At 32.4% G+C, this 19,754-nt stretch overlaps 1 protein-coding gene and 1 non-coding gene across 4 annotated transcripts in view; both read right to left on the bottom strand.

Moving 5' to 3' along the window:
• The window catches only part of LOC129741865 (neuroligin-4, X-linked-like), an 862,824-nt gene that overhangs the window by 395,918 nt on the left and 447,152 nt on the right, over window positions 1–19,754 (bottom strand). The window lies entirely within an intron of this gene.
• LOC129750240 (5S ribosomal RNA) lies at window positions 2,453–2,571 on the bottom strand. The gene has a single exon (XR_008738364.1). It is a non-coding gene; the product is annotated as a 5S ribosomal RNA (ribosomal RNA).

A 19,754-nucleotide genomic window follows, 5' to 3' on the forward strand; every position in this document is an offset into this window, starting at 1 on the left:
GGATTTTTTTTTCCTCTCCGTCGGTGTGCAAACGATACAAAATTGGAATCTATTCATTTGGTGTAAGCAGGATTTCAGTCACCCTTAGTCAAAGAAAGATTTTTCGGATAAAAGTGAAATAAAATAGAAAAACGATTCCCGGCGATAAAGCCGAAATGTTGATTTCAAATCCGTTGCCTGACTGAAAAGAGGGACCTCTTCCTTAGACTGTGGATGCAGTTGAAGGAGATGATGATGATGATGATGATGATGATGATGATGATGGCGATGATAGGCAGTCAAGGAGGATATCCGGGAAGTAAATATTTATTTGCTTCTTTTGCGTGATGAGACTTTTGATGCGAGCGCGCCGGTTTCATCATTTCGAGATCTCCCCGGAATTGAGCAACATCCAGTACCAGATGTAATCTAGATTGATGGAATCGGGAATAATTTGGGCAAAAGTCAACTAAGGTAGTGCTTGTCAATGTTAATTTGAATCATCATTCTCTTAAATCCGTGAATATTTCATTCGGAATAAATGTTGGAGGCTTATTCAATGGAATATGACCGGGATAAGAATAGACAAACATTTTATTGGTGGTAGAAAGAAAAACAAACAAACAAATTTAGATGTTAGTATAAACAGATACTGCCTAAGTGACTCAGAATAACTAAATGAAAAGATGAGAGAATCCGCCAGATGAATCACTTACCACCTTATATCTCAAGTTGAACCAAAATGTTAGTACCTGAAAATAAATAATAACGAATTAGCATTTAATTTTTTTTTAACTACATAGAGAAAATTGATCTTTCGAAAATTCCTTATGTTTAAATATAAGTGGAGCTTATGTAAATGTTTGAACAACCGTTATTTCCAATGTCATTTTATTGTTCCACAATTATTTCGTATATTTTTGGTTTGTTTTACATTATTTTAAATTTGGTTCTACTTCAAACGACAAACTAATCTTTTCAGATCCATATATCACAATAATCTGACAACGTAAATAAAAAGCATAAAAGCTAGGCGCAAAGATGTTAGCTTGTTTGATTGTGGTTTTTCGTGACAGGAAAACACCCACCGTATAACAAAGATGACAACCCGTTTGGCGTTTCCCACAGAATGGGATCCAATTTCAGCCACTAATCAAACCAAAATTGTAAACACTCAGACGGGAAAATGAACACATTTATCACTTTTCGTGACGCCCCCACCTCTGCTGCCAGATGAAGGATGACTGAAACGAAACGGTTAAAGGAAATCGTTTTCCGGAATGGTTTTTTGGAATCTGAAATGTGATGAAGAGTCTTTAGAAAATCGTTGAATCTGCTCAATTTTTCTTAAATTTCTTACTTGGTCATGAACTAAGGCTGCCAGAATTTTTCCAGCACGTCTCCGGGCCGGACAAATCCAGGCTTTTTTATGTTAAAACCTGGCATAATTTGGGCAGTTTATTTCAAATTTTTCGACTAAAAATCTGGTAAATTTCCGAACAAATTTGTGCAAAATTCAGAGGTTACTCAATGAAAATTAAGATAAATAAACTAGAATTATTTTTTCATTTAAACTCATCATCAGAATTTAGCTCGAAATTAAAACTTCCAAAAAACTTCTGTATGGTTTTCTTTGATTGACATTTTTTTGGGTGATTTATTAAGGATGAAATTAAAAAAATAATTTAGTAGTAATTTTAGAAAAAAAACTATTTAATATGCACACTATCTCGAAACTCACAACTTGTGCATATAAAATAGTTTTTTGAAAATATTGTTTAGATTAATACTTTCCATCCATTTAAAATACAGTTTTTCTGAAGATGGCTGAAGCTCAGTAGGCCGAAACGTAAAAAAAACAGTAGTTTTAATTTCGTCCTAAACAAATCACCTAAAAATATCAATCAAAGAAAACCCTAGAAAAGTGCAGTGATCAAAACCTAACAAAAAAAACTTTTCATGATTATTTTTATATAACTTGCTCATAAAATTTTGTTTAAAGCGCATGCATAAAAAAATAAAAAAGAATTTATTTCTTTGTTTGATTTGGAAAATCATGTGAATAATTCCGGGAAAAGTCCAGATTTTTTCAATGAAATCCAATCAAACGAGCTGGACCGGACTTTTCCCAAATTTTGTATCAAATATTCGAGCAACCTTCATTAAACCGAGCAATTTGGCAACCATACCAAATTAAAAAAATATTTATATATTTGTCATTTTTCAAAAGACAAATTAGGCAAACTTATTAAAAAACATTTGAATCACGCAAGAAAAACAGTTGGAAAAAATGGGAACATAAATTTAATACATTCAATAAATTTCTTTAAACCGGAGAAAATGGCATAGAATATGACTCTGTTCAACAATGACTTACAGAAACTCACTTGTTTTGTGGTATCTAGGTGAATTAAAAAGATACTGTATAGTGGCAATTGTTTGTATGCCTTCAACGATTAATTTTTATTTTTAATGCCAACGACACGCGACGTTCCCAAGCGGTCACCCATCTAAGTACTAATCGCGCCCGATGTTGCTTAACTTCGGTGATTGGACGAGAACCGGTGTTTACAACATGGTATGATCGTTGACATATTCAAATGATTTAGTTCTTAGAACTTTTTTCACTTGTTTGATTTTTTTTTCAAATTTTCATTCCATATAAATTTTAAACAAATGAAGAATCTTGAAGCTCAATAGTTGAAACATCTGAACGTTAAATAAAAATTCTGCGAAAAATCATAAGTTTTCAACCAGAACGAATCAAACCCTGGGGCCTTAGATTTTGAGAAATTTGAATATGACCCTCAATCGTCAAAGTCTCCGATAAAAATTTTGAATTTTTGGCAATAACAATATCTGTCATTTTTTTATTCGACTCTGAAAGTTTGTGAAGATTGTCTGTAATTTTAAGAAAATTCAAAGTAAATTCATACCAAACATCGACAAATGCTTCAAAAGGTTGCATACCCCTGCTCCAAGTAACCCAACGAAACTTGTTTGGTGAAATTCGGCCTGAGGAATTGCAAGTTACAGCTGTCTATGTTTGGAGGACCGACTTTATTTTTAAAAGCTGGATAGCTAAGCCGTGACGAGCAACATATAAGAGTAAGAAGATTAATAAGTCAATAAAAATCGGTGATAACTTGAAAATTTTGACGTTCGCATAAGAAGAAAGTTTCTAAAATTTTAAATCTTTCTCGATTGAGAACAGATTTATGAACTTTTGAAACTTGAAATTTTGTAAGGGATAAAAAAAAATATTATTGGGTGAATTGATATTTTTGATTCAAAAATTTCACAGCCAATGTTTTCATCAAACAGTTCTTTTTTAAAATTTATTATAGGGTGGCCACAGATCCAGGAATGCAATTATACCGGGAAAAATCCAGGAATATTCGTAGGAATTCTATTGAAGCTCTCAAGACAAGAAAAAACATTTTTAGGTTTTTTAAAGCTCAAGCCATTAAGAGCTATTTTGTTAAAGATATTAGGATTTCGATGACAATGAATTTTTCCCTGAAACCGGGAAAAATGTAAAAAAAAATTAACTCACAATTCAGATTTTTGATGAAAATTTCTCATTTAAAGTTAAACAGTTCAAAAAATTAATTGAAAATTTTATAAATTTCTTTATTTAATAGCTAGTCCAATCTGTATACAATTTATTCGATTTCAACTAACATTTTTTTCCAAAGCCCAGAGCTCAAAACTTTCTCGAAAAATGAGATCCGAAATGTAAATAGTTACCTTAAGTTTGTTCTTCCATTGCATTTGATTTAAATCTTAAAAAATCAAATCAATTTTATTACAAAAGTAAATGCATCCGATTTAAAAAAAATATTCAACCATCTTAAGAAAATTAAGAAATTCAAAAAGAAAATTCCTCCTATCAAACGCATTTTTATTTGCGAAAAAAATCCATCAGCATGTCTAATATCATTTTTCAAATAAGGAAGGCCGGCACACATATCAATATTCTTATTTTGTCATTCTCTTCGATTTTTTCAAGAATTTCGAAGGGAAAAATTATTCAACATTAAAATAAGCGAAAGATAAGAACCAATCATCTATTAAAGTCGAGATTTTTTAAACTTTCGATTTTAAATAACTAGATTTTTTGATTTTGTGAATTTATGCTTGTATGCAAGCTTGTTACAAACAAATGCTTATTTAAAAAAAAATGTGCAAAATTTGAAGAATAATTTATGATAACCAGTGTGAATAAATTTGAAATAGCCAAAGAAATTTTAAGAAATTTCTTCGTTTTGTGCATAACTTTTGAATGCATGGTTGGAAATTCATATCAAGTGATTTTTGAGAGAGCGTAGTTAAGGAATGAGATGGGTTTTAACAAGCACAATTCGAAAATTTCTAAAAGGAATGTGATAAAAAAAAATCAAATATGGTGTGTATGTGCCAAAGGAGAACAATCGGTTAAATTTGTCATAACTTCGACCGAATTAAAAATTTCGAATAATTTTGAAAATCAAGCTTCAGGAAATAGAAAACGTCATCAAAAGTAGCCTGGATTTGGAAAAAGGGTGGCTCACAGTATACATTATAAATGGCGCAAGTGATGCCCAAAAATTAAAGTCAAAAGCTACGTGATAAGACGCTATTTTATAAATCACTTGATAGTAAGTATGCCACGGAAATTATCAAATGTTAATTTTACTTAACGAGGCATTTTCTGAAAATTTCAATAATTTCCATTCATGCAAAAATGAAGTGATTTATTAAACGAAGTGTTGATTTTTTTTCGAATACACTCCTCAAAGCTTAGTTCTTTTAGAAATGAAACACTATATTTTGCTGATAAATTATTAACTAGAAATCGGAAATTTATAACTTCGGCAGAATTTTGTTGCCTATAAAAAGTACTGTTTGACCTATTTTTTATAATTTTGAAATTCACGCGTTTTGGAAATATTCACGATTCAAGAAAAAAATAAAAAAAAAATTGGCACAGTTTCTTTTAAAAACTATCGTTATCAAATTGATAGTTGACAGAATTGTTGATTATTCGTAAAATGTCCGTGTGTGAGTGGTGGAAAAGTATGCAAACACTGTTAAATGTGTCTCTAGTGCCCAACCCTGCCTTTGGACGGGGTATGTTAAACCGCATAAACCGCATCAATAATTTGGTTCGATCAAAAATAAAAAAAATCATTGGAACTAATGTCAGTTCCAGAGTTACCATCATTCTGGCATGATTATTTGAGAAAAATCCTAAGTTAGGAAGGAGAGATGGAAAATAAACCCCGTTTAAAGGCGGGGTTGGGAAAGTACGGCAACAATTTGAAAAGAATACTCTACATTTACATTTCATATAAATTGGAATATTCCAGTCATTTATAGGTCAATTTAAACAAAAACTGAACCAAAAATGGATCAGTGTTAATATGTTTCAAACTTAGGAAAATTGGTTGGAGTGTGTAAAAACTACAACCGAAAAAGTATCGAAGTCAAGTTCCTTAGCCCTTGTGCTTATAAATTCGGAAAAAAATGTCAAAAGATGTTTGTCTTATCTTTAAAATGGTGAGCTAAATTTGTAGAATGAAACTTTAAGTAACAAAATGAGGAATCCACTTTCATCGAGGGATAAAATATTTAAATTAGTTCAAGAGTCTGTTAGATTAGATTTGAATCTAAAATAAGCCTTTTTAAGGAAAGCTTTCATTTTCTTTAAAATAAACATTTTTTTTAAACTTCAGAACAAATTTAAAGGTTATAACCATATAGATGAAATAAATCCAATTTTCAAAAATAAAAATTTTCGGTTCAAATCTGGTGCTTGCAAACTTGATCCAAATTTATGATTTTAGGTTGAAAAACTGCAATATTTAAAATGTTAAAAATACACCAAAAAATATAGAATTTTGTTATAGGTGAAGATGAGCTACATGTTTCTTTGACAGCAAATAATTTTCTTTAAAAAGCATTCCCATAATGATAATCCTACGGAAAACTTTTTAAAATAATAATTAGATATTTTTTTTCGAAAAACGGAATTTGTAGACTCAAAAAATAAACTCAAATTCTACAATTCATTTGTGATTTTCAGCTGAAATCTGTGTACAAATGACACGAAAATCCAATATCCGAATCTTCATTCCAGTTCAGAATTTAAGCCAAGTTTCAGAGCTCTCATTCACGAATCTATAATTTAAATTCTGCAGTTGTGGATTTTAATCTGAATTCGTTATTTTAATTATTTATTTTAAATCTCACCAGTAAATCTGAATAAAAATATGAATTTCGAATGATGAATCTGATTCTAAGTTTTGAATTGAAGATCGCCATTTGAAGCTTGTTCTATTTCAATTTAAAAAAAAATCAGTTTTAGAACTTTAATACTGAATATGAAACAAAATATTCGTTTTTAATGTTCGGAAAATTATTATTTTACTGAAAAACTTTAAACTGAAAGCGGAAAATCAACGCATGAAAAGAATACTAGTATCAAAGCATTGAAAATGCATATAATTTTGGTAAATCATGAACCAAATTTTATATGAAATGAAATTTATAAAAATTTTAACTATGATTAAGAAGCAGCTTTCCATTTTTAATTTCATCCTCGGGCTGAAAATCAAGAATCCAAAACAGGATACAGAATCCGGAATATGATAATAGAAATACAACTTTTTGTTTGGAAATTTGGACTCAGAACCTTTGAAATGAGTTTAATGTCAATAAACATTTTATACTCAGAACTGAATTTCTATAAACAAGTTCGTTAATTTTGAATAAAAAGAAGCAGAATACTGAACTTGGGATGGATTTTCGAGGTTTTGCATGAGTTTTGAATCAAAATCGTTACTCATGAACTGAATCATCGAAATTTGATTACGAATTTCAAATTTCAAGTGAAGAATAGTATATCTTACTTGCCTTTCTTGGTCCCTCATGGGGGGGGAGGTTTGACCCCCAAAGCCCCCCCCCCCTGACCCTACGGAAAAGCCGTTTATGATAACAATATCCAAAAAATTTAAAGAGATTTGCATTAAACTTGCTACCAAACTAAATTTTACAAAATGATATGATTTATCACATGGGTGGCCAAATCATGGCCGCAGGCCACATATGGCCCGGTCTTTTTTTTTGTGGCCCGCAAAGCATTTTTCAGAATTGATTATTTTCTCTAATATTATTCAAAAGCAAAAGAGAAACATTTTTATGTTCTTTATTTTTTACAACTTTCTCATATTGTTTGAACTTTGTAATTACCTATTAGGCAAAACAAAAATTTACGTTATTTTGAGCTGAAAATTACAACGAATTTCAAAATCACTTAGATTTTCACAAAACAAAAAATAAGTATTTTTTTTACTTTGTACGATCGAAATTTTGATTTAATTTATCAGCTTCGATTGAAACAAATCAAACAGGAAAACCGAAGCTCAAAATAACTTGAATCTAGTTTATAAAATTATCACTTTTTTTGTAATCATACCATTATCAGAATTGTATTGATGTAAAACTTCTACTAGGAGGACGAATGACCAAGTTGGTTAAAACCCTCTAAAAATAAACAGAATAGAATTGAATAGAACTTCTGCTATTAGTAATTCGAATTCTATTTTAAAAACTTTGCTCTCCGATAGCAAAAACTCTCCACTCTATTTATACTGAATTTCAACAGGAAAAGGTAAATTTAAAAATTAAATCGAATTTATATATCTTAGTATTGGTAATTTATTTTTAATTTACTTGCAATGGTTTGAAAACAAATAGACAAAAGAGGGTATTAAAATACTGATCACTAATTAATGTGCTTTGTTTTTGTTATACTTTTTTTTTTGTTAAAATAACGGATAAGCAAGCTCCAGAAAATTGGCCAAGCGAGATGGCTGCGAGATGGAAAGCGTCCCTCAGTTCGTGGAGCTTTTTTATCTGTAAGTTCACCAAAATTTAAAAGAGAAATTAATTTATCTAAATTTAAACTTGATCTAACTATATATATTTACATAATACGAAGAAGGAAGATTATAAAAATATATTTCTCGTGTGAGCTCTCATTATTTCACATGAAACATCTAAAGAAATCACAGGAAACTGCTGCTCTAAAATTTGTATTTCACATAAAGAATATGTTGTCCAGGCTACAAATATTCTAAATGGGAAGAAGTTTCTACTAGTTCATGTCAGTTTTGGTATGTTTTCGTAATAAAACTCTTTGTTTAAATTTCGTTTCATACGACGTTATGAAAGCTCACGCGAGCTTTTCATAGTTATTTGCTTTTTCTTGTTTTTTATTTGAATAACTAGCTGACCCGGTGTGCTTTGCTACACCTTTCAAAATCAAATGATATTTTTAAAAACAATTCAAATTTTTATTTTTTTATTGCCATTATTTTAAATCAAATTATAACATAATTTATAAGCAACCGCTATAAAATGAGAGCTGCAGCTGGAGTTTCGAATTGCAACATAAAGATAACTTAAACAACTATTCTAAATCTTGCTCTATAAATTTGTGTTAAAGATCTGATATTTTGAATCTGTCTGGACGGTCTCAAATTAATCGTACGCAAACAATCTAACTTATAAAATATGATTGTTTTTCTTGATATGTTCTGGATTTATGCTGAAAAACTGGTAAGAGAGCCTCTCCCCTGTCCTTACCTTCACCCCCTGCTGAATCAAGGTCGTGGTTTTTAATAATCATACCTAATTTTTTCGTTCTCAAAAATCCTCTTATATCAAATATAGTTCCATTGGTGGATAAGTTTTTAAGCTTTACAATAACATTTATATGGACCCTCCTCCTTTCTTCCCCTCTCTACACTGTAAAGCGTAAGGATCTATAACAATCGTAGAAACATATCTCGTAACCAAGTACCTTTCCATGCCATATTTTTTTTTCATTTGTAGGCTTTATTAGCATAAATTAAGAACTTATGCTAACACTTGTCCATTTCTCGGATTTTGTAAAAAAAAAATTAAATGTAAGCCCCCTCTTCCCTTCCTTTGTTTCCAATTCTATCATCCTACTGCAAGCAAGGAATTATTTCACATAGTAAAGGTATTTTTCGTACTCAAATACTTTTTGACGCCAAAATTGGTTTCATTTGCTCGATAAATTCTCGAGTTTTGCGAGAACAAAATCATAAGGAAGCTCCCCTTTCCCTCTTTACATCTTTCCGCTGAAAAAGGTGGGGCTTCAATTAATGATAAAAACATTTCTCGAATCCAAATACTCTCATATGCCAAATATGGTTCGATTTGCTCGATCAACTCTCCAGTTATACTGAAAATTGTAAGGGAGACCTTTCCTCCTCCTTTCCATCCACCTCTTTGAAGGAGTGAGGGATACAAAATATTCATTGAAGCATTTCTCGTACCCAAATATCGTTCCATGCCAAATTTGGATCCATTTGCTGTTGTAGTTTTTGAGTTATGCTGTAAAAATTGTGTGAAACTCCCCTCCCTCTTTCCTTTCTCCCCGCTGGAAGATGGAAGAGGTCTCAAACAATCATTAGAACATGTCACGTTCCCAAATACCCGCCCATGCCAAATTTGGTTCCATTTGCTTTATTAGTTTTTGAGTTATGTAAAAAAATATGAAAGAGGCTCTCTCCCCCTTTCTACTGGAAAGCGAGAGGGGTCTCAAATAGTCATTGAAATATTTTCCGTATCCAAATGCATTCCCGTGCCAAATTTGGTTCCAATATCTTGATTAGTTTTCGAGTTTCGTTGCGTTTGCGAGTCTCCGAAACATCTGGCGGTCACGCCAGATCTCTCTACGAACGAAAGTCCGAATCTTCAACTCAAACGTCAAATCCGTATTGCTGTACGGGTGCGAAACTTGGTGCACATATGCGGTAACGACGCGAAAACTGCAAGTATTTGTAAACCGCTGCCTGCGGAATATCATCCGCGCTTGGTGGCCTGGCAACTGGATCTCAAATGAGGAACTACATCGCCGGTGTCATCAAAAGGCGCTAGAAATCGAGATTCGGGAACGTAAGTGGAGATGGATTGGGCACACGCTGCGAAGAGATGAAAACGAGATTTGCAGAGAGGCGCTAGATTGGAATCCAGAAGGTCATCGAAGAAGAGGCAGACCCAGAAACTCGTGGCGGCGAAGCCTAGCCGCTGAAATCCGAACTGTCGACGAGAATCTTGACTGGGACCAAGTGAAGACGCTGGCTCCGGATCGTCAACAGTGGAGGTCTTTTACCACGGCCCTATGCACCGGAGGATCAGCGCGGGATCATTAAGTAAGTAAGTAAGTTTCCGTTCGTTTATCCATTTATCGAATTGAAATTTACTCAAATGGGAAATTTTAAAATAACGATCGATAATATTTTAAACTTTTAACTAAGGTACGAGCAAATTTTAAATTTTCCCAAAGAACAACACATAAAAGCAACACGGAATAGCTCTGTTTATATTTCTTTTGAATAAATATAATTAAAGAGCCAAAGAAAGCTTCATCTGAAAGGTAAAAGCTTCAAGAGAGGTATTTTGTTTTGATTTCGACAATTCCGAGCTACAAAGTGGTTTTTTCAGTTTAATAAAATCATTTTTACCATGATTTAATTTTTAAAATGTGAAAACCATGAAATTGACCTAATCTTCACTTTAGTAACCATACTATTTGATCCTTATGGGATGAATAAGCCCAGAAAGTTAAAAATCTCTAGAAAAACGCTATTTGTGTGAAGTATTGTTAGGTACATTAAATTTAATTCATAACCCGTATATTGAGTCTTAATTGGAAGGTCTGTTAGCTCATTAAAAGTTGAAACACTTGAAAATTTCTGTATTGATAAAATAAAGAAGATTTTTTAAAAATCTGTAGTCTCGGAAATCTTTCTGCCACAATATGTTTTTTAAAACATGCAAAGGAAATATTTGGAAAAATGTATACTTAAGGAGACCCACTGAAATTCGTTTGAATTTTATACTAAAGAAAAAGTTGTTGTGTGGCCCGCAAGCAAGTCTCAGTACGGAAATTTGGCCCACCAGTTGCAAATCTTGACAACCCATGATTTATCACATTGATAGACGAGTCATGATATGATTTGTTAAATTATTGTACTGTAAGAGCCCTTCTTTCTAAGAAACCGAAGGAAATATAAAATAAAACTGGAACAAATTTTATGTTGTTCTGATCAAATTAAGTACACGTTCAAGTTCTGTTGTAATGAGATGCAGTGCCGAATTGAAATTCTATTCAGACATTTGTGGATGCTCTCATACATTTTCAACGTGAGACTGTAATCTTAAAAATTCCAATAAGTGCACCAAGCTGGTCATGGTTCGAATTGATAGATGTTTAGTATGGGAGAGTGGGGGATCATGGGCCACTTTTTTTCGTTGTTCCATAACTTCTTTATTATAAAAGATAAAATGGTTTTCTACATTTTCAAGGTATCATAAGGTATTTTTTTAAAAATTTTAATAACTTATTTTCCCCAAATTCTGACTGTTTTTTAAAAGGCAATATTTTTTAGATTTTGAAAAATGGTGGGGAATCGTGGGCCACTTAATCCAAATTGACCAAATAACATGCAAAGTTTATGAGTTGACCCAAAACTGTGATTTCATGATTCCTTTCATTATTTTAAAGAATTTCAGATGATGAAATAAAAAATAGAGCTGTGTATGATCGAAGAGATTCCAAAACCTGGCTCGCGAACGTTTTGGCAAAATTTCTTATATAAGATGGACAAAATATGTTTCATAACTCTTCATTTGGCATAAGAAAACTTTACAGATAGGAAAAACGAATTTTAAGTTCTGAATGTGTATAAAAACATAAAAATATAGGTGGTTCAAGATGTGTGGCCCACGATTCCCCACAAGCTATGATTTGCAAATTGGTTGCGTTTGTGTGACTTATTGATGTTTCATCAAAAATTCCTTTTCCACGTGAAAGATCATGACAAAAATAAGATCAAAAGCGTCTGAGCATATTTTTTTTATGTACTTTAGGTTCTCCATCGATGCAATTAGCGAGTGTTTTTTAATTATGTAAGTAAATTTTTCTTACTTTTTTTTGCTAAATAAATAAAAGAAGAATATGATGCGTATTTAAGTCAACAACATACAGAAATATATGCTCACGCAAAACGACGACGATAACAGTTAGTTTGAGATTTTTATCTCAACGCGTATCTGAGATATTAGAAGTGGCCCACGATACCCCACTCTCCCCTTTAATTTTTTTTCTGTGTTCTATCAATTTTTACAATTTCTTAGCAACTTCACTAAGTTTGGTCAACAAGCCAGATTTTAAAATGAGATGATTCAATTGAAAAACTCATCCCAGGTGATTCTGATATTCAAGTGAGCAATGAAAACTTTCCTAGCAACGAGCTGCTAAATCACATCATAGTTTGAAACAGAACTAAAATAAACTGCAATAAATTTGCTTTCGATCAAATAAACGTTCCAAGTTCAACATCCTCAAGCTCCATCACCCAGCAGAGCAGCATATCGTGCAGAAACAGCATTTCGTGCCGTGCATTCAAATACCGTTTGCTTCTTCTATCGATATGACGAGAGAATGCACTATTTTTTTAACATTCTCTCGACAATTGAATTGATAGCACGCACGTCTAGTTTCAATCATTTTTATTGATTCTTTTTATTTTGAATTCCACTGTCTAGATTATATGTATCGTTATCAATTGGGAGGCAAAAAAATCCACCAAATCCCGTATGAGTGGTGTGGTTTTTTTTAAACGAATGAACACGTTTTATTTTGGGTGCTGCTGATAGAATAAAAAAACTGAGTTGAAAGTTCAATTTCACAGACGCAAAATAGAAGATCAAAGATTGCAGTCAGAGGTTGAAGTTCTCTTTCACGTTTTTTTCTCCTCAATGGCTGTCCGTTGAAATACCAGTCGTTACCGTAGCATATGAATAGAAATTTTCCAGCATACTATTTTCACTAGCAGAAGTTACTGCTACTGATGGTGGTCCACGTGGAAAAATGCTGGCTTAAAGTCGGTGGTGGTGCTAGTTCAGGCATTCCGGCTATTCAGATTCCAGATGACCTGACTTTTTGGGACATCCCATGAGAAGCAGCAGGGAGCAATAAAACCAATTTCGTAGATAGTGCGTGAAATTGGCATTTGAAATGACTTTTCATATCGCGCAAAAATCTAAAACGTGCTGTCCTCAGGCTACATGGGAAGCGGGATATAGCAAAAAAAAATCCTGGAAAGACAATTTCCAAGCTGTTACTAGAGATGGGAATAGTAAGGGGAGTATGTGTTGGATAAAGTATATTTTTCAAGATTATGAACAAATCATCAGAATTATTTTTATCGTAAAAATAAAACAATATGAAAAAATGTTTAAAAAAAACCAGCTCTAGAACAAGACAACAAACAGAGAAGAAATTTATTGTCCCTAAAAAAATGTTGGTCAGCAATTTCAAATAATCCTAACATCCGGGCTAGTCAACGTTTTAGCCCCAAATTTGGTACCCTCATCAATCGAATTGAGAGTTGAAAGAGTATAAAAAGATGAAGAAAAAAAACAAACAAATCACAGCAAAAAAATCCGACCCGTGTGGACAGGACACAATTAAGTTCATACAAAAAAAGGTTCAGAATAAATATAAGGACAGTTTCTCTTTTTTCAGAGACGAATCATAGACCAAACAGACCTTTAATACAAAAATCTTCGGCTTTGTCGTTTCGAAAAAAAAACCTTTTGATACACACAGTTTTTGTTTTTGTTTTTCTTTCGGAATGAATTAAAATTATTTCCAGAATAAACTATTGAATAAAAATTTCAAAAAGATTTTTCTCGTTAGGATTGAGATCTTCTATTTTGGTGGTTTGTAAACATCAACTCTGACTGAATTTATTTCCAGCTTGTTATATTTTGATGAAACTTTTGTAGGATGAATTAGATTTTCTCTGTTGGGGGAGTGCTTCAATTTTGAAGCTTGTTCAGGTCAGGACAGTCATACAACAAGCCGAATCCGCTCGCTTGTTCAAACTTGCATGACAGATTAGTTGGCCAAAGTTGAAACTGTTCATGCAAATCGTTTTAACATAAATATTTCCATCAGAGAAGAGGGGAGAACCTTGAATTGTTCCATTCCCAAAAGCGGCACGAATGAACATTTTCCAGTTCAACCATGCGACACAAATTGTTCTGCAGATATAACTTTATCGGTGGAACTTTTTACAGGATTGTTGCGGTACGAGAAAACTGTAAGAGGGGTCTGTGAATAAATTTGTTCCGAGAAGTTACCCCATGTCCAAAAACTTCCATTCCACCCGAAGAGTTATCAAAACGAAATAAAAGGTCATCCCTAGGCCTACAAACCTGGACACAATCACACATAAGTCACACTGTCCGAAAATTGATGCCATTCACATAATCGTAACTTTCCAGTTTCAGCACTCCACATCCGGTTCAGTTGAGGGACAGGAATGTGATTTCGATACGATTTCATCACCCTCGTCCGTCTTGTGTTTCGGAATGTGGGCCTTAAATTGTTCCGTATCGAGCGGAAGTGTGGCTGACCGAAAAGTGTTTGTTGTGTTGATTCAACAGAACCGGATGTTTGCCGAGAGATTGACAGGAAGTGGACATATCTTGCTGGGTAGTAAACCGGAAGGGCACAGCCCTTCTTTTAAGATAACTTGTTTTCTCGAAAAAATTCACTGAGTTCCTTTAAGTTGATCTGAAGTAATTCAATGATGACGGAGTCTAAATTTGTAGTAGGTAAACTGTAAATATCTTTTTGTTGGGAGCGTAGAATGAAACTGAGGGAATCTATTTCACCCTAGGAAGAATTGATAATCTCGTTGCGTAGGTAATCTTCTAAACGATGTGTCGTGTACAATATTTATTATTGACAGATTTTTTTTCTTTTTTCAAAAGGTGATTTACTGTTTCCGATCAGAAAAAATCCTTAGGACCAAGGTGTGTATATATAAGAGGTGTAACGATATGCAAAACTTCCTATTCAGCCATGTTGATTTGGCTACTACGGGGTTCGTGGAGTTTGTTTACCAACAAAGCCCTCAGCTCAAACAAATTTACCAATGTTTACAAAAAAACTTACTGAACCTCACCGCGCTCTCCTCACCTACTTACTGACAAAGTCAGAGAACCTTGTGATCTTATAACTTTGGTTAGGACGAGGACACAGTGAGCGTGAAGCAAATTTCCAATTCGCGCAAAAAACACGTTGAAAATTTCATCGACTCACTTACACGCTGATCTCGCGAATTCATCCAGTACATCCAGATATACACAGAAAATATTTTCCTTGAATTTTTTTTCATTGCAAATGATAATTTCTCAAAAAATCTTTTTCAAAAGTTTATTTTTTTAATTACCATTGCCGTTTCCGTGTTGTATAACCAACACGTCCGGTTTTTAGCGTGGATTTTCGAAAATAACGCAGTGTCAGTCTTTTCAATTGAAACGAATTCTAACTGACAATAAACGACCGGTGGCATTATGAAAGCCCCACAATACACGTATAGGGTAAGGTTGCCAGAAATTTTTCAACACGTATCCGGGCCGGAAAAACCTGGCTATATTTATCTAAAAACCTGACAAATTCCACTCATTTGATTTCAAAATGGTCGTCCAAAATCCGGGCAAAATCCGGGCAAACTTTGTCAAAACCTACACCCAAAATAATCTGCACGTAGCGGCTACGTGAAAAACAATATAATTTTTATAAAATTGATTTTCACGTAGATGCTTCGAAATCTATATGTAAACGCCTCCCTATAAGAGTTTGTGCTTCATGAGAAGCACCTACATTTTACGTTAATTTTTTGTGAGTTCAACGCGGTTTGTTTATGAAAACCATCGATAATGATTTTAATATCGGAATGAAAATAAAGGTGGTATTTTACTTCTTATTTTTGTTTTTCTTCATAATGATTGAAAACCCTATATTTTTTGGGAATAAACTTTACATTCACAATCTTTTCACAACATATTTATCACTAACACTATATACTCATTAAGTATAAAGAAACATTTTTATTTTCGGACATCCTGCAACACAGCTTTCTTCTTTCTTCTTCTTCTGAAAATTCTGTTGAAATTTAAAAGTATGCATTAATAACAAAAACTATTTTTTGAATAAAATATATTTTCCTTGTCGTGAATAGGGTTCCGTTGAACATCTTCTTCGGAAAGTCTCACCAAAGAACTAGAGATCGTCGTGGAAATGGCACTTGCATCCAGAACCATTGCTATCAGAAAAATAATAAAAAAAATTTAAATTACATAAAAACAAAAACAGACGCAACAGCTTCATAAATTTTACAACAGTAAACAATGACGTACCTCAATTTAATTTTCTGATATAAATTTACAACCAAATGCTGGAGAAAAATGCACAAAACGGATTTGAAATCATTCACATAGACTTAAAGTGAAATTTTTGAGTCAGTTATGTGGAAGTAAAGTAGTTACTACCGGGGCGTCCTTGATACACTGTGGTTACTACAAGATTCACGCAAAGTCGAAATTACGAATCAAAATCTTAAATTACGTGAAAAATCGCGTAGAAATAATTTTTAAATTCTTTTTCGTGTAGAAATTACTCTTCAAAAGTCAAGAATAAAAAGTTATAAAAAATGTTTTCATCAAGATTTATCAACAGATTTTAAATCGTATTTCAGGCTTTCAAAAAACCTTTTATGATTATTTTTATGAATTTTTCTTTAAAAATTTCGTTTTGGACGCATAGATAAAAATATAAAGCATAATTTTTCTTTTATTAAAGTGTGATTTGAAGATGAAAATGAAAATAAATCCGGAAAAAATCCGGGCTTTTCCAATGAAATCCAGGCCAGACCGGACTAATTCCGAATTTTATATTAAATATCCGGGAAAACCCGGATAAAACCGGCCAATCTGGCAACCTTAGTATGGGGTGAAGGGGCTGAACGGATAGAAGATGAAATTCGTTGTCTGTCGCCATCTTAAAATCCAATATGGCACCTCCCACTCAACTTTAAAATGTTGAAAGTGACTGAAAAGCAAACGAAAATCCCACAATTTGGGTATTGGATAAAAGGACTTAATAAGTATACAGAAGTCGAGTTTGGCTGGGCGACGCAATCTTGAAATCTAAGATGGCAGTTTCGACTTAATTCAAAATGCAGTTAATAACTGAAAATTGCATGATTCATCCTCAATATAGGTAATGGCTGACAAAAAATAAATAAAAAATTAGAGAAATCTACAAAAAAGCACTGAAAGAAATAAACGAAAATATGACAAGTGTTATAAAAAAAGTAATAATGATAACAAAATAACAAAACTGTGGCAAAAATATGAATAATTATAACTAAAATTTGACAAATGACAAAAATTTGAAATAACAAAACAAAATAGTGACAGATGACAAAACTATGTATAACACGACAAATGTGATAAAAAATAAAGCCAAAAGAATGAAAACTATTACAAAATCAGAAACAGATATGAGAAAATTTTCACAAAAATGGTAAAACTATGGCAAATGTAAAAAAAACTGGTTGTATACTGTTTACCGGAATTTAATTTAGCGAAAATCCGTTTACCGGACTATACCATTTACCGGAATTCCTTTAATACGTAGAATACGTAAAAATATGTTACAAAAATATGGCAAATATGACGGAAAAATGACAAAATCTAGACAAATCTATGGGCTTGTGAAATGTGTAGCTCAGTTGGCAAGTTAGTTCCCTCCAATGCCGATGTCCGTGAGTTCAAATCCAAGAGTAATCATCGAACACAGTTGTACCGGATAAGACTTTCAGTGTGGAAATGGTAAAACGACTATAATCGAACAAAAAAGACAAAACTATTGAAAAAAATTTACAACATAATGAACAAAAAATCTTACAGAACTATGCCAACTATGACAAATGAAAACTAGACAAAATTATAACAAAAATTAATATAAAATGACCAAAATCTGAAATTACTTTAACCAACCTTGGTCAATCTTTTGTCATAATTTTGTTTTCATAGCTTTGTTACATTCTTATCATATTTTTGTCATAGCTTTGTAAAATTTTTGTCATAGTTTTGCCTGATTTATGTTATTTTATTGCAAAATTTTGTCATTGTAATTTTTTATTAGTTATTTGTCATATTTTTATTTCATTTGCCATATTCTTCATAATGTTTTCAAATATTTGTCAAAATTTTTTTTCGAAATTTGTCATTATTTTACATTTTTTGATATTGTTTAGTCAATTTCTTATAAATTTTTGTCAGATTTTTTCATGCTTTGGTCATGACTGTGCCATTTTAATGTCAAATTTATCAAAGTTTTGGTTTTCTCATGTTTCTATCACTATTGCCATATTTTTCTCAAAGTTTTATCAGCGTTTCGTAATTTTTGTTGCCATAATATTGTTTTTTATTTTCATAATTTTGTTATATTTTTGTCATAGTTTTGTTAGTTTTTTTTCCACCGATTTTCAGTCATTTAAAATATTTAAAGTTGAGTACTGTATTTTGAGAGGATGTTTCATTCATTGCGTCAGACCGCAAAATTCATGTCCTTAAGATTCCTTTTCATAATCCCTGCCGCCCTGGAACTCGCAAGGGTTTTTACGCGGTTTCCCGGAATTAACGAGGATTGTTTTTTTTTGCGCGGTACGAGCGTATCTCATAGTTTTGGTTCTGCAAATTAATTTGCAAAGATTTTTTCACGCGTGATTAATTTTCGCAAAACACCAAAGGTTTTTTTCAGTGTTGAAACGCTTTGCAATTCCCGTGCACTGTGGCCGACCTTCAAAAACGAATTTGCGAAGTTCATCCGTTGAATGAATATTTCGCTTCGCAGTTCGCTTCACGCTCACTGTGTTCGTACCGTTATTTTTATTGTTAGGAAATATATGATTTTATCTTCTTTTTATAGAAGAAGTGGTTTTTCCTGTCTTAATCTGCCTGCTTCGAAAGCTTTTATTGGATTTTTGAAGCTATCATTCCAACACTTCAGGTATGGTTATGTGGTAGAGTGCTCACCTCTCACCCTGAAGGTCGAGGAATCTCTTGATTGAACTCAAACTTTTCAAGAATTGTGCAAGTTTGAAACAAAACATTAAAGTTTAAGCAAAGGCAAGCAAAAACAAACGAGGCAATGCCAACTAGCATCAGGCCCGTGCGAAGGACCCGCTCATGGGGGGGGTTTTCAAAATTCAAAATTCAAAATCAAGATTTTCAAAATTTTGAATCAGTGCTCTGTCCGGCTAATCATCAATAAATTATTGAAAATGATGTTCCTTATTCTGAACTAGACATTTACTTAAAAATAAATACGAAGCAATTAAGTTGACAAATGTAACATCAATATTTCAGAAAACACAGAAAACGAATACTATTTAAAATTTTGAATAAAAACTGAGTTTAAATCTCCGAGCAAAAGAATAATAGAAATAAAATTCATCAATTTAACCCAGATTAAAAAAGAAACTAAATCTGAATTCTAAAATAAATTTCAGAAAAGATAAGAATTTAATCATGATTTAAAATTGTTCAGCAAAACTATAAAAACTTTTGTTTATCAATCGTCTTAATTAACATTCCTTTCCTTTATTTTCAATTGATGGCTTGATTAAAAAATTCTGCTGTAATATTTTAAATTCAAAGAAATATTTAATCACTATTTGAATTGTGAAATCTTGATTAGGACAAAAATCCATTTTAACTTGAGAGAATTTATTCGATACACATACCTACTTGATGATTAAATTTAATTTGATACAAAGAAGAATATCAATTTTATTTCAAGAGTACCAGTGATCAAAATCAGAGATAAC

Source organism: Uranotaenia lowii, chromosome 2 (assembly GCF_029784155.1).
Source record: "Uranotaenia lowii strain MFRU-FL chromosome 2, ASM2978415v1, whole genome shotgun sequence".
Taxonomy (NCBI): Eukaryota; Metazoa; Arthropoda; class Insecta; order Diptera; family Culicidae; genus Uranotaenia; species Uranotaenia lowii.